The sequence below is a fragment of the Sarcophilus harrisii genome, chromosome 2, assembly GCF_902635505.1.
Source record: "Sarcophilus harrisii chromosome 2, mSarHar1.11, whole genome shotgun sequence".
Taxonomy (NCBI): domain Eukaryota; kingdom Metazoa; phylum Chordata; class Mammalia; order Dasyuromorphia; family Dasyuridae; genus Sarcophilus; species Sarcophilus harrisii.
Window position 1 is genome coordinate 641,637,599 of NC_045427.1, and position 16,190 is coordinate 641,653,788.

The 16,190-nt window shown below is 35.1% G+C and overlaps 1 long non-coding RNA gene across 4 annotated transcripts in view; it reads left to right on the top strand.

Moving 5' to 3' along the window:
• The first annotated feature begins 4,940 nt into the window (after window positions 1-4,940).
• LOC116421993 overlaps window positions 4,941-16,190 on the top strand; it is an 81,909-nt gene continuing 70,659 nt past the window's right edge. The window contains exons 1-2 of one of the 4 annotated variants that reach the window (XR_004232600.1): window positions 4,941-5,152; window positions 5,812-6,028. This is a non-coding gene — a long non-coding RNA (uncharacterized LOC116421993). Of the gene's footprint in view, window positions 5,153-5,576; window positions 6,029-16,190 lie in introns of those variants that run through there. The other 3 variants (XR_004232599.1, XR_004232601.1, XR_004232598.1) reach the window with 3 other exon arrangements.

The following is a 16,190-nucleotide window of genomic DNA, read 5'->3' on the forward strand; positions in this document are numbered from 1 at the left end:
GGAATAAGGGAGAGGATCTGGAACTTGCAGTTTTAAAAACAAATGCAAAACAATTGTTTTAAAAGTAACAATAAAAATAAAAATATCAACTAAATTAAATAAGAAATACCCTTGAAAAGGGAGGGGGGGAAGAAAAACAGAGACAGGGAGAGATAGTGAGAGAAAGATACAGAGAGGCAGAGACAGACCCAACCAGATCCAGCACACCATGCACTAGCTGCTTTACTTCTCTCTAGATGATACCAAAAGAAAAACAGATAAGGAAATAATAATTAATGGGAAACAATAAAGACTTCTCTTTTGCAATTGGTACATGACCTGAGCCTTAACGTAAGCTAGGGACACATGAGGAAAAAACTTTCATTACAACAAAGAACTCATTATAACAAATAATCCTATGTGAGAGGGAGTGCAAGTATTGTTATTCATTTTCCAGATGTAGAAACAGAGACTGAGAGAGCGATGAAGAGACTTGCCCTAGATCACACAGCTAGTGCATTTTGGAAATGGGGTTGAAACCCAACAAGGTCATTGCTCTTTCACTACAGTAAGCTCCTTTCACAAAAACTGATGCCCAAATGTCCTTTTCTTTCTAATTTTCACCTTAATAAAGCTAAGCTGTTACATGGATAGCAGGTTCTAAAGGAACAGATGGGTCCATGATCCTTCAGGAGTAGTTTAAGCCTTATCTTAGACCCACCAGGAACAGATCTTAAGTATTCCAGCTTCAGGGGCCAAGTATTCAAAGGAACAAGACAGTTGAGTTCTGGGACTTACAATGCACTAGCACCAAGATACTGGGATGCAACCTTTGAAGTCCTTCAAAAGAAGACACACAAGCAATAGACAGATATTTCTATTGTGCTTTAAGTTTTCCCCACAAAACCCTTTGAATTGGGTAATGAAGAACTGTTGTCCTCAATTTGTAGATGAGGAAACTGAGGCTTGAAGGATGGCAAAATTACTTGCCTAGAGTCAGAAAGCTAGTAAATATCCGAGGCAAGATTCAAACTCAGGACTACAATATAGGGAGCAGTTTGGTTTCACAAAATAAAAAGGCTGAGCAGTGCAGCAGCTCCAAAGAAATGAGTTTCCACTCCACATAAGTCTCTTTTGTGTTCACCATTTCCACTGATAACATGTATATTTGGGCAAGAGTATCCCCCAGGCTTATAAGAAAAATGTCTTTTTATTAATCTTTTTTATAACTATTTCATTAAATACCTTTGCCTTTAACTAAATATGCCTTCTGGCTAATTAATAGAAGTAACTACATCAGTGGGGACTCAGGAGTCACTCATGCATCTACTTTGAATAAATGGCAGACTTATATCATATCTTGAACTACATGGGGTAGTTTTCCTGGGATGATACATGTGTAAATAGTGGTCTCCCAATGATCTACACACAAAAAGATATTTAGGTTTGTGATTAATTCAATCAGAGACAAATCAAGAACCCTTCATATAGAAGATGCTTTAGAGGTAATCTGGTCCAAATCCTTTATATTGATAGATGATAACATCTATCTTTTTTTCAAAGCTTTTTTTTTAAATTTTCAAAACATACACATGGATAATTTGTCAACAATGACCCTTGCATAGCCTTGTATTTCAGCTTTCCCCCTTCTTCCCCCCATCTTCTTCCCTAGATGGCAGGTAATCCAATAAATGGATAATACTTATTTTTATTGGTATCCCCAGTTCTTAACACAATACCTGGCACATGATAGGTGCTCTGTGATGCTGAGAGTTCTTATTTGTTGACCCTGGCCAAGATCACTGCTGAGACTTAGACCTGAGATCTCTAGAATCATCAAGAGAGCTTAAGATTTCAAGTCAGAAAGCTTAGTTCTTCTCTAAGATTCCTCCTGTTTCTGAATTCCATGACCTCGTGATGTCCTTACCTACGTTTGAACCCTGGCAAATCTTGGGTCATCTCAGAGATTCTACTCTTCTGTCTATCGAATGAAGACATTGGCCCTGATGAGGAAGATAAGGAAAAAATATATAGATTTCAGCAGTTTATAGAGGAAGAACTTAGGAGAAGTGGTGACTTCCCCATAACCACATAGCAAACAAGTATTAGAGTTGAGATTTAAAACCCTGTCTCCCAGATATGGTGTGATCCAGTAGAAAAACCATTGCCTCTGAAGCAAAGGTCCTGGGTTCAAATACCCCCCTGGGATGTTTGTAATCTTGTGATTTCATTTAATCTCAGTTCATCTCTAACTGGGAGGAGCAGGGTATCTTGGGTGCCACCACAATGCGTAGAATCATAATCATAATAGGTGATAGGACCCACCCTAAAAATTATCTACTTCTAAGCAGAGGGGAATTGTATGTACTCTGCTGTGTGAACATGTGCAAGTCACTCACTCTCTCAGTGGCACTTGCAACTGGGAATGATAACGTTGCTTTACGTCATGGGATTATTAGGGAGAATAAGCAACAAAATGATTACAAAGCAATCAGCCTCTGAAATGCACTGCAGAAGTAATTAAAATTAATGATGTGGACCGCTTGCAGGTGTGGCGCCAGGGCTGGGGGTTTTCACCAAGTCCTTTCAAGTGCTGGGTTTGTTTTATGACTCTGCCTCAATCTGTTGAATTGGATTATTTAAATGAAATACATTTAATAAGTTCCCCTGGGCCTCGGTTGAGATTTCTTTATGGTTATTTGACTTTTCTCTGTATTAGACTTAACACCTGGGTAATGCTAAGTGCCATAGTTACCCTGAATTACAGGAGACTAAATAAATATTTGAAAAAAAAAATGGGAGTGCTCTTTTATTAAACTTGCTGCAAATGAAAAGACTGATTATTTCTGCCCTGACCCAGTATAGCTTCTTGCTTAAGTGTGCCTGCCCAGCAGTGAATTGAGTGTTTATAATGCCAGACACTTTTTAAATGGACAATTTCCAAATGTGGTCATTTCCATTTTCCTCTTCTTTAGCTTTCTGCATATTCCTTATTCTTTCATTTTAATCCAAATTTGTTAGCTTAGTCCCAATATAGAAGGAGTCTAATGGACTGGATCAGTGGGAAGAAACACGCCTGCCTGGTTTCTGCCCTCCCTCAACCAAATAAAGATCTAAATGTACTCTAAATGTACATGTATCTTGCTATGTACATAGCAAGGATAATTGCAATGTAAACCTGGGTTTTCAGCAGAATGATGCAGGGACTAAATGAGAATTATTGGCAGAGTGGATGCCCTGACAAGCCAGAAAGAAAGCCTAGATTTTGAATCATGGTGAAGAATGAGAAAAAAAGAAAGGAAACTTTTAGAGATGGAAAAGACAGAGGGAAGGAGAAACCAGCCAGAGTCCATCCAGATGGAAAGATTTTAGGGAATGGCTATAAGGAAGGATGGGGGTGAAGGTTGAGAAGCTGTTCAGGGAAGCTGATGTTTGCCTGAGCCTATCAAAAGAGAAACTAGTTCAGGAAACTATGAAAGGAAATCTAGAGGAGTCAGAATGCTTTGGTTTATTGGAATGTTGTTGGGTTCATGAAAGGCAAGGTGGTTAGTAGAAAAAGCTCTGGATTTGGAGTTAACAACTTTATTCTAATGCAAGCTGGGTTATTGACCATGTGATTCAATTTTCTTAACTTTAAAATAAGTGGATTGGAGTAATTGATCCCTAAAGTCTTCTTTAATTTTATATTTTATGGTTCAAACTGGGCTGAAAAAGATTTAGAAAACAAAAAGAAAAAAAATATTTATATTCTGTTCCATCAACTCCAAAAAAAAAAAAATCAGAAGAAAAGTATACTGGCCTAGAATAGAACTAAAGAAAGAGATGAGAAGAAAGGAGAGAAAATCTGAGGAAAAGTTGGGGAGAGAGATTTAATAAAAAGGTGTTTTGAAGTATTGACCAGGGAGCTGTTGTTTTGTCTTTGAATAGTAACATTGTTTTTAATTTATTTTTAATTTTCAACATTTACTTTTATTATATTTTGATTGTCACTTTTTTCTCACTCCCTCCTTGCACTGACTTCTCCCCTAGATGGCAATCAATCTGATAGAGGTTATACATATACAATCACATTAACCACATTCCCACATTAATCATGTTGTGAAAGATGAATCAGAACAAAAAGGGAAAACCATGAGAAAGAAAAATACACGCAAAAAAAACCCCCCAAAAATAGTATGTTAGACCTGAATTCAAAGTTCATACTTCTTTTTCTGGATGTAGATAGCATTCTCTATTATGAATCTTTCAGATTTGTCTTAGATCACTATATTGCTGGGAAGATCTAAGTCTATCAAATTGATCATCCAAAGTTGCTGTTATTGTGTACAATATTCTCTTGGTTCCGCTCAATTCACTTAGGTTCATGTAAGTCTTTCCAGATTTTTTTGAAATCTGTGTGCTCACCATTCCTTATAGAACAATGGTATGGAATAATAATTATTGACACATATAGAAGTTAAAGATTTACAAAGCACTTTCCAGACATCATCTCAGTTTAATTGATTAATTAACAAGTATTCCTTAAATGCCTACTAGGTACTAGGTACTATTTAACAGACACTGTGAAAAGAAAAGGCAAAAATAGTCCCTGCCTTCAAGGAGCTTACATTCAAAAGGAGAAGCTATCATATACATATGTAGAAATATTTAACATTGATAAAAATAGATGTAAGGTAACCTTAAAGAAGAAAACGCTAACAGCTGGAGGAACCAAGAATAGCCTCCTGTGGAAGGTGATAGTTGAGTTGAATCTTAAAGAAAGCCATGGATTATAAGTCTTGGAAATGAAGAGGGATCTAAAGGACAGCCAATGCAAAAGCATAGAGGTCAGAGATGAAGCATCAAGAGTGAGCAACTGTAAGTAGTCTTGTTTTGTTAAACTATCTTGGGTAGAAAAATTAGTGTGTTGTCACAAAGATCCCTATGAGGTAAAAGCTCTGTCTCCTTATTGCCACTTTACAGATGAGGAAGCTGAGGCTCAGAGACATCAAGTAAGGTTTCTGTAATCACAAATCTACTGCATAAATATCATAAGAAGGAGCCAAACTCAGGCCATACCATCATCTTTTCCATGACACCAAAAGGGAACCAGTGGAATAGATCAAGACATCATCAAGGAAGCCAAAATAAATCTGAAGACTGGGGCTGAAAGATGGAGCATACTGGTCTGAATGTGAGTGGGGTCATTAAGAACTAAATTTACATGGTATGAGTTGGGTAATGAAACTACCTATTATTGACCTACCTGGATTGAATCTATATCCTTAAGATTTCTTACCCTGGAGAAAGTTCTTTCCTTCATAAGAATTTATTAAGTGCCAACTATATGCAGAGAAATGGATAATAATCCTTTTATCCTAAAAGAGCTAGATGACTGTTAATTTGAAGACAGCCTAGACATATTGGATAGAAATAAAGGAGAAAAATCACAGCCCAATGTTTCCTCTGGTGGAAGAAGAAGGTTGTGGAAAGGTTGTATTTGACCTTGTTTTGGTATGTCATATTTGTTCACTAAATAATGAAATGAGAATTAAAGAAACAATCTCCTTTTCATTAGCTAGCCATTGACCATGTGAAATTTCTATGATGTCATAAAACCAATTCAGAATACGGTCAGAGGCTCTTCAAATTCTACCATCAAGCCATGTTCTCTTTCCATTGGCCTGCCCCGTCCTTGCCTTCCCCATCTCAGGATTTAAATACCACTGAAATTGTATTCTCAAACTTGATTGTAGTTAAAAGTAATGATCTCATACAGCCAGGGACTAGCTATGAAGCATTAGGCTAATGGTTTAATCTCTCTGCCACCTATTTTCTTCTATCACCCACCAGCAGGCAATTCCAGGCTCCTACCTTCGATTACTAGATTTCTGATTGGTGAGCAGACCAAACCAGACCTGCTTCTGTACTCTCAACCATCTTCATGCTGTTTCTCTACTAACCATTCTCTTCCTACTAGAACTCTGGAAACAATAATCAAATCAACAAAGCCAAATCACTCCTTTTTGGCCACTTTTCTCCCATGTGAGCTGTCTTCTGCTATTGGAAGGTAAGGTCCCTGAGGTCAGAGATCTGTGACATGATTGTGTTTATAGTTCCAGGATTTAGCAAAGTCCCTGGGCACACCATGGGTTCCTAAGAAATAATTTCCCATTGTATTCCATTGGAGAAGAAGGGAAAGGGCTAAATGATTACCAAGGATCCTTCTAGGTCTGAGAATCCTGTAACTTTCTGATTAATATGGATACCTGATAATCAAATGGTATATTAGATTAAATAAGGAAAAAGCCTAGAGAGCATATATGGATGTGTAAAGCTATATCTATATATCTATAGCTACACACACACATATATATGTGTATGTATATACATATATGTGTCTGTATGCATGTATATATACACACAAATATATATGTATTTACATATATATATATATACACCTGTGTGTGTGTGTCTCTGTGTGTGTCTCTATGATTTGTATAGTACTTTAAGAGTTGAAGGGAATTCATAGATATGACATCATTTTATCTTCACAACAACCATGGGGAAAGGGGTACTATTATTACCAAAGTTCAGTGTTCCTTCCACTGAGCTACAGTCTAGATGAGGTAGTTAAATGACATAGGATATATGGCACCCGACAGAGAAGGGAAAATTTGGGTTCAATTCAACCTCTGACATTCAATAGTTTTGTGACCCTGAGAAGTCACTCAAATTCTGTGTGCCTCAGTTCCCTCAGCTGTAAAATGGGGATAATAATACCTGCCATGCAAGATCATCCTGAGGATCAAATGAGAGGATAATTCCAAGCATTTAGCACAGTGCCTGGCATATAGTAAACATATAAAAATGCTAAATATTATAATTAACTGTAAAATGGAGATGATAATGGCAGCCACCTCACTGAGTTATAACAATCAGATGAGATAATGTAAGGCATTTCACAGACCATGAAGAGCTATATAAGGGATAGCTATTTTTATTACTCTCAGATATTGTTAAAGGCCATACTGTAAATGTAAGCTTGGTTGTTGTGTGCCCTCAGACTTTGGAAATAGCTCAACCTAAATAATTAGACCCCAGAGACTGAGACCACTAGACCTCTGTGTTCTAACCCAAACCTGAATGAATGTGGTCCCTAGACTTTACTTGGAGATCTCCAGTTTAGGTTAACCTGACTGCCCAAGGCAGGCCCTTCTGCTTCTGAATACTTCTCAATTGTTAGCAAGTTTTTTCTTGACATCAGGCATGGTGAAATCAGCTTTTTACTTTTCCTTGCAGCCCACACCTTCTTTTTCCTCCCTCAAGATATTACCATACAGACCCCAAAGGCAAAGTCTGTGTCTGTTTCCAAGAAACCCAGAAGCATCCTTCACTTTCTTTTGTTTCAACCCTTCTATTTTTATTTTTGAATGCTGTTCTGCCTCTAAAAGCATCAATACATCAATATGTATCTTTATTTTCTTAAGCAATCATTCTCTCTGCACAAATAGACATAATAATGAAAGCATCCTTTTGTCTGAAAAGTAAAGAGTACCTTTAAAAGGACACATTGACAATATCCAGTCTGATTGCCTTTGTCAACAAGGTTGCTGAGCGTCCAAAGAATCTTGGGGAGGGGATGGTCTCCTTGCCAATGGACCCTACCTGAGGTTACTTCTATGGCTGTCTGGATTAGACACGGATGGGGGTGGGAGGCACTGGATGACTTGTAAGTGAGGAGAGCCTTCTCACAAGACTCTTTCCAAGGTCTTTTCCCCCATGACTCAGTGACTCCATATTTTCTTTATAAAATATCAACTTCTTCCTTTGTTATTTCAAGCCCTTTATAATCTTGTGCCAATCTTCCTTTCTGGGTTCTTTGTACATTACTCCCCCTCACACATTCTCCATTCCAAACAATCTGGTCTTTCTATTCTCATTACACAACATTGTGTCTCCTATCTTGGTGTCTTTGGACAATTTGTTTTCATACCTTGAATGCTTTCTGAGTCCTGAGCTTCCTTCAAAGTACAGTTCAAGCACCATCTCCTTCAAGAAAGCATTCCGTATGTACCTAGATTTCCTATCCCCCTTAGGTAAGTTACTTTGTCTTTATTTTGTATTTGTGTTACTATTTATTTTTGCATTTATTTTCCCTTTCCCCCAATAGATTGTAAATTCCTTGAGGCAGAGACTGTTTTATTTTTGCCTTTGTACCCAGTATGATAGGGCAGCTAGGTGGGGTTGATAAAAGTATTGAGCCTAGAGTCAGGAAAATTCATCTTTTGGAGTTCAAATCTGGCCTCAGACACATACTAGCTAGATGATCCTGAGCAAGTCATTTAATCCTATTTGTCTCATATTCCTCTTCTGTAAAATGAGATGGAGAAGCAAATAGTAAACCTCCAGTATCTTTGCCAAGAAAACCCCAAATGGAGTCAGGAAAAATTAGACAGCACTGGGGAAAAAAATGACTGAACTTATTAAATCATAATAGGCCCTTAATAAATGCTTATGAAATAAATCTAAGGACATCTGGGTCTTCCCATCCACTCTACTGATGAATTCTTTGTAATTCCAAGATTTCTGTTGCTCTGAATCTAAATTTTGTGTTACATATTTTCTTCAATTATACTATGAGTTCCTTTGTGGGGAAAGGAAAGCTTTCTCCATGTTTTATATCTCTATGTTTAGCACATAGTAAGGGCTTTCTAAATACCTTTTCACTCATGTATTCATTAATGAATTTAATTGGTCATTGACCACTTAGCTATTGAAGAAATGTGAGCCCAAAACTCCTTGGAAGCCAGTAAATGTCCCAAGGAGAGCAAGAGGGAAAATAAGAGATGAAAGAACTTTAGAACCAGAAGCACCACCAGAGCAAAGCAACATTTTTAGTGTAATCATCCAGCCTCACTTATAGACATTTAGGGTGGGGGAACAAAACACTTCCCAAGAGAGCCCATTCTGCTTCTGGATAGCTCTACTTGCTTGGCAATTGTTCTTGACTTCAGTCCTAAATTTTCCTCCTTCTAATTTCCATTGGGATGTTGATTGTATTACCTGCTATTTTCCACATTGGACTGTAAGTTTCCTGAGAACACAGGGACATGTTTTTTGTTTGTTTTCTTTTTATCCCCTGCTTTAGGAAAATGCAAGTGATTAATAAAAGTTCGTGGACTGACTGGCTTACTGACAGACTCCAGCTTTCTAGACAGAGCTTCTTAAACCTGGAGTAACTAAAAATGTGTTTTATTATCTTAATAACTATTTCAATGCAATTGACTTCCTTTGTTATGCATTTAAGAATATTAATCTCAGAAGGGCTATTTTGGCTTTACTAGACTGTCAAAGCAACCATGACACAAAAGAAAGACTCAAACAATCTACTTCTTTTGTGAAGAACTTACCCATACAAGAGCCCTGGGTTTTGAGTCATTCAAAGGTTGGATGAACATCACCAGCCTTTAACTTGCTACCTACATAATCTCAGATCTGCTGTGCAATCTCTCTGGACCCCAATATCCTCATCAGAAGATGATGGGATTAATTTTGATCATTCCTAAAGTCACTTTCAGAACTTGATTGTATGATCCTGACACAATCACTAGTAATGATTTATTTGAATGCAGAAAGTACCCCATATACATTTTTCCCTTTAGGTAATAAGGTCATTTCCTTTTGCTTGGTCTCAGTGGAAATCAATCTATTCCTACTGTCCATAAGTACCTCTTATAAGCCACTATGAAATGATACCTCTTGACTTTCACTACTTATAATGAATTATATGAAATAGAAACTCAAGCAAAATTAAATTTTGCTGTTTAAGACATTCTCTGAAAAGAGATTGTGGGTCATTTAGACTGTAAGCTCCTGGAGGATAGAAACTATGTTGTTGTTGTTTTTTATTAGCTGTATCTCCCACACTTGCCACATACATTTTTTTTAAAATAGCTTTTTATTTTCAAAATATATACAAAGATAGTTTTCAGCATTCACCCTTGCAAATCTTGTGTTTCAAATTTTTCTTCCTTCCTCACATCCTCTTCCCCTATACAGCAAGCAATCCAATACAGGGTAAGTGTGAAGTTCTATACATATTTTCATATTTATCATGCTGCACAAGAAAAATCAGATCAAAAAGAAAAAATGAGAAAGAAAGAAAAAAAGTAAACAACAACAACAAAGGTGAAAATATGATGTTGTGATCCACACTCAGTTTCCACAGGCCTCTCTCTGGATGCAGATGGCTCTCGCCATCACAAGTCTATTGGAACTGATCTGAATCACCTCACTGTTGAAAAGAGCCATGTCCATCAGAATTGATCATCTCATAATCTTGTTGTTTCTGTGTACAATGATCCCCAGGTTCTGTTCATTTCACTTAGCATTAGTGCATGTTAGTCTCTCCAGGCCTCCTTGAAATCATCTTGCTGATCATTTTTGATAGAACAATATTATTCCATAACATTCATATGCCATAATTTATTCAGTCATTCCTCAACACATGGGCATTCATTCAGTTTCCAGTTTCTTGCCACTACAAAAAGGGCTGCTGCAAACATTTTTGCATAGCACAAACATATAATAACTATTACCTGGATTGGACTAGATGATATCCACATTCAAATTAAGTACTGATTTGCCTTGCTTTTGTCTTGATCATGTTTTAAGATATACAGTTCTATTACTTCACTGAATCATGATTTCATTAAGGTAAGATTGGTATCCCTCACAAATTCCTGCACTAAGAGTGATGATATTCTTTCAAAATTTGAGAAAGGAGGAAAAAATATGAGAAAATCTCTCTGATAGATTGAAATGATATCTGCAAAGTAATAGTAATAAAATCAGTTTAATATTGTTTTAAGTGCCAGGTTTCTATAATTAGTTAATAACAACTACACTGGAAATATCACAACTAAAACCTTTATTTCCCTTCCTTCTTTGGTTGAATACACTTCTTATTTAAAGATTTTACATCAGAAAGTGTTTATTAATCAGACATCCACCCTTACTTTCACGATTGTAGAAAATAAGTTGAGGAGGTTTGTATAATTTGGCAATATCGGGCAATAGGAGAAACAGCACTGAAATGGACATCAGAAGGTATGGATACAAATCCTAGGTCTGTTGCGTGATGTAGAAAAATAACTTGGCATCTCTGGTCCTAGTTTTCTCATCTTTAAAATAAAGTAAAGTGACAAAAACTGGGATTTAGTTTCCTTCCCTGAAAAATAAGAGTTGACCTAGTTTATCTCTGAGGTCTGTTCCATCTCTGAATCTAAATTCTACATATACGTTTCTTTACTCTTATTTATGCCTTTTTCTAAATAAGAATGTTTAATGTTTGAATTCACAGTTCTGATGAAATTAGTAGCCAATTAATCTCACAGAATTTGAAATACAGGTTTAAATTTCTTGTGTTGGATAGTGACACCTACTGGTAAAATTTCTTCAAGGATCTCACAGCTTATTGGGAAAGACAACATGCAAACAACTACATACAAAAGAGATAAGAATTATAGACAATCTCCAATCTCCACTAGAATGAAGGAACAGCAAGAAAGGTTTCTTAAAACAAAGCAAAAAAGAAATAATCAGGAAATTTATACATTCATTTTAGAGATGTTAAAATTTGAGGAAATTTTGATAAGCTGGAAACTGAAATAAGATCACACAAATGACAAATAACACTGCAATCTGGTTTTCTGAAGACTAATAACATTTGTAGACTTTTAGCCAATTTAATTAAAATGAGGACACAAATGAGTAAAGTGAAATCACAACCAAGCCAGAAGAGATAAGAAGAATAACCAGAATTTATAACACTCAGTTTATAAGCCAACAAAACTAAGAACAGAAAATGAATAGAAAATTACCTAAAAAATATATATAATTCTCAAACTCTTAGAACAGGTGGGTATCTTAAGTAAGAAAATAATAAATAAAGGAAATAAGATCTGTTTAAAAGTAACTATCAAAAAAAACAACTTCCTGGTCATGATGAAGTCTTTAAACAACAATTAACATTCATGCATTACACATTATTACTTAAAAGTAAAAAAGAAATTCTGATTTACCTTTATTAAAAACATATTGTACTAATACTTAAATAGAAGCAAACTAAAGATAAATATCATTAATAAATATTTATTTTATTTATTTTTTATTAAAGATTTTTATTTTAAAAATATATACATAAGTAATTTTTAATATTCATCCTTATAAAATCTTGTGTTCCAAATTATTTTATTCCACCCCTTCTTCTAGACAGCAAATAATCCAATATATGCTTATGAGCAATTCTTCTATACATATATCCACAATCATCATGCTACATAAGAAAAACCAATTCAAAAAGAAAAAAAATGAGAAAAGAATAAAATGCAAGCAAACAACAATAAAAAAGTGAATATACTATATCATGATCCATACTCAATTCCCACAGGCCTCTCTCTGGGTGCAGATGGCTCTCTTCATCACAAGACCATTTGAAATGGTCTGTGATTCAAAAATTTTAAACAAAATCTTGATAAATGGATTATGGAGATGTATCCAAGAAATCATTCATTATGATCAAGTAGAGTTTATACTAGAGATACAAGAACAGGAAAATAATCAATATAATTATAATCACATTAAAAACCACAACATCAGAAAAAGCCTTTGGCAAAATTCAAAATGCATTTATGCTAAAAAAAAAATCATGTAATGTAAGCATAGGGGAGACTTTTGTTGAATCACAAAAGCATCTTTCTTTTTTTTAATTTATTTATTTATAAAGCCTATGCATGGGTAATTTTTCCAACATAAACCCTTGCAAAATCTTTTTTCCAAATTTTCCCCACCTTCCCCCCACCCTCTCCCCTAGCTGGCAGGTAGTCCAATACATGTTATATATGTTGAAATACATGTTAAATCCAAAATATGTTTACATATTTATACAATTATCTTGCTGCACAAGAAAAATCAGATCAAGAAGGAAAGAAAAGAAAAACTAAGAAAGAAAACAAAATGCAAGCAAATAACAACAGAGAGAGTGAGAATGCTATGTAGTGTTCTATATTCTGTTCCCATGGTTCTCTGGGTATAGATGGCTCTCTTCATCACTGAACAAATGGAATTGGCTTGAATCCTCTCGTTGTTGAAGAGAGCCATATCCATCAGAATTGATCATCATATAGTCTTGTTGTTGCTGTGTATAATGATGTCCTAGTTCTGCTCATTTTATATAGCATCAGTTCACGGAGGTCTTGCCAAGCTTCTCTGAAATCATCCTGCTGGTTGTTTCTTACAGAATAATAGTATTCCATAGCATTCATATATCATAATTTATTAAGTCATTCACCAATTGATGGGCATCCACTCAGTTTTCAGTTTCTTGCCATCACAAACTGGGCTGTCATAAACATTTTTTTTTTTGCATATGTGGTTCCCTTCCCCTCCTTTAAGATCTCTTTGGGATATAATCCCAGTAGAAACACTGATGGATCAAAGGGTATCAACAGTTTGATAACTTTTTGAGCATAGCTCCAAACTGCTCTCCAGAATGATTGGATCCATTCATAGTTCCACCAACCAATGTATCAGTGTCCCAGTTTTCCCACATTCCCTCCAACATTTGCCGTTATCTTTTTCTGTCATCTTAGCCAATCTGACAGGTGTGTAGTGGTATCTCAGAGTTGTCTTAATTTGCATTTTTTTGATCAATAGTGGAGCACTTGTAATTTTAATTTCTTCATCTGAAAATTGTCTGTTCATATCCTTTGACCATTGATCAATTGGAGAATGACTTGAACTATTATAAATTTGAGTCAATTCTCTATATATTTAAAAATGAGGCCATTATCAGATCCTTTGCACATAAAAGTGTTTTCCCATTTTTTTTTGTTTCCCTTCTAATCTTGTCTGCATTAATTTTGTTTGTACAAAAACCTTTTAATTTAACATAATAAGAAATTATCTATTTTATGATCAATAATGGTCTCTAGTTTTTTAGTCACAAATTCCTACCTCCTCCACAAATCTGACAGGTAAACTATCCTGTATTCTTCTAATTTGCTTATAATACCATTATTTATGTCTAAATCATGAACCCATTTAAACTTTATTTTGGTATATTGTAATGTTCTCTTGTTTCAGTTTCCTTGGGGTCTCTGGGATCAGTCTTTATTTCAGTTCAGAGTAATTACCACACGAGCAGGTAGGTGTTAAAGTCCAAATCCTTTATTGTCTCCTCTCCTAGGACCTAGGCCAGCTTTCTTGAGGTCCTCCTGAATGTGTCTTGGTTTCTGTGGGGGAGGCAGGAGGACCACCACCACTTCTCTGTCTTCCCTAGTTCTGATTCTAGCCAAGTTTGTCCGAGCTTATAAATTCTTTTATCATAGGTGTGAATCTTGTAGAACTACTTTAAGTACTAAGTACATGTACTGAACTACCAATGTTTTTATCAATTCCACTGACTTCATACCTTGTTTCAAGTTCAGAGTTCTGGCCTATAACAGTATATAGTGTTAGATGTGGGTCTATGCCTAGTTTCTGCCATACTAGTTTCCAATTTTCACAGCAGTTTTTGTCAAATAGTGAATAAGAATCCCAAAAGCAGGGGTCTTTAGTTAGTCAAACACTAGATTGCTATTTTGCTAAATACTAGATTGACTATTTTGTTCTGTGATCTTAACTTGTTCCACTGATCAAATTCTCTATTTCTTACACAGTACCAAATGGTTTTGATGGCTGCTGCTTTATAATATAGTTTTAGATCTGGTAAAGCTAGGCCAACTTTATTTTTTTTTCTTCATTAATTCCTTTGAAATTCTTGATCTTTTGTTCTTCCAGATGAATTTTGTTTTTATTTTTTCTAGGTCAGTAAAATAGTTTCTTTGAAGTTTGATTGGTATAGCACTAAATAAATAGATTAGTTTAGGGAATATTGTCATTTTATTATATTTGCTCAACCTATCCAACAGCACTTGGTATTTTTCCAATTGCTTAGATCTGACTTTATTTGTGTGTAAAGTGTTTTGTAGTTTGCTCATATAGTTTCTGACTTTCCTTTGGTAGATGGATTCACAAATATTTTATACTATCAACAATTATTTTAAATGGAATTTCTCTTTGTATCTGTTGCTGTTGGATTGTTAGTGACATATAAAAATGTTGATAATTTATGTGGATTTATTTTGTATCCTTCAAATTTGCTAAAGTTGTGGATTATTTCTAATAGTCTTTTAGTTGATTCTCTAAGGTTTTCTATGCATACCATCATATCATCTGCAAAGAGTGATAATTTGGTTTCCTCATTACCTACTCTAACTCCTTTAATCTCTTTTTCTTCTCTTATTGCCAAAATTAGCATTTCTAATACAATATAGAATAGTAATAGTGATAGCGTACAACCTTGTTTCATCCTTGATCTTATTGGGGAATGGTTCCAGTTTATCCCCATTAAATATGAGGCTTGCTGATGGTTTTAAATAGATGCTACTGACTATTTTAAGGAAAAGTCCATTTATTCCAATCCTCTCAAGTGTTTTTTATTAGGAATGGATGTTGGATTTTATCAAATGCTTTTTCTGCATTTATTGGGATGATCATATGCTTTTTGTTAATTTGGTTATTGGTATAGTCAATTATGCTAATAGTTTTCCTAATATTGAACCAGCCCTTCATTCCTGGTAAAAAACTCTTACTTGGTCAGGGTGTATTATACTGGGGATTATTCTGCTAATGTTTTATTTAAGATTTTTGCATCAATATTCATTAGGGATATTGGTCTATAATTTTCTTTCTCTGTTTTCATCCTACCTGGTTTAGGTATCAGTACCATGTCTGTGTCGTAAAAGGAATTTGGTAGGAGTCCTTCATTCCCTATTTTTTCAAATAGTTTATATAGTTTTGGAGTTAATTGTTCTTTAAATGTTTGTAGAATTTACATGTAAATCCATCTGGTCCTGGGGATTTTTTTAGGGAGTTGATTAATAGCTAGTTCTATTTCTTTTTTCTAAAATGGGACTATTTAAGTAATTTATTTCCTCTTCTGTTAATCTGAGTAATCTATATTTTTGTAGATATTCCTCCATTTCACTTAAATTGTCAAATTTATTTGTATAAAGTTAGGCAAAGTAACTCCTAATAATTGCTCTAATTTCTTCTTCATTGGTGTATAGTTTTCCCTTTTCATTTTTAAGACTAACAATTTGATTTTTCTCTTTCTTTTTTTTAAT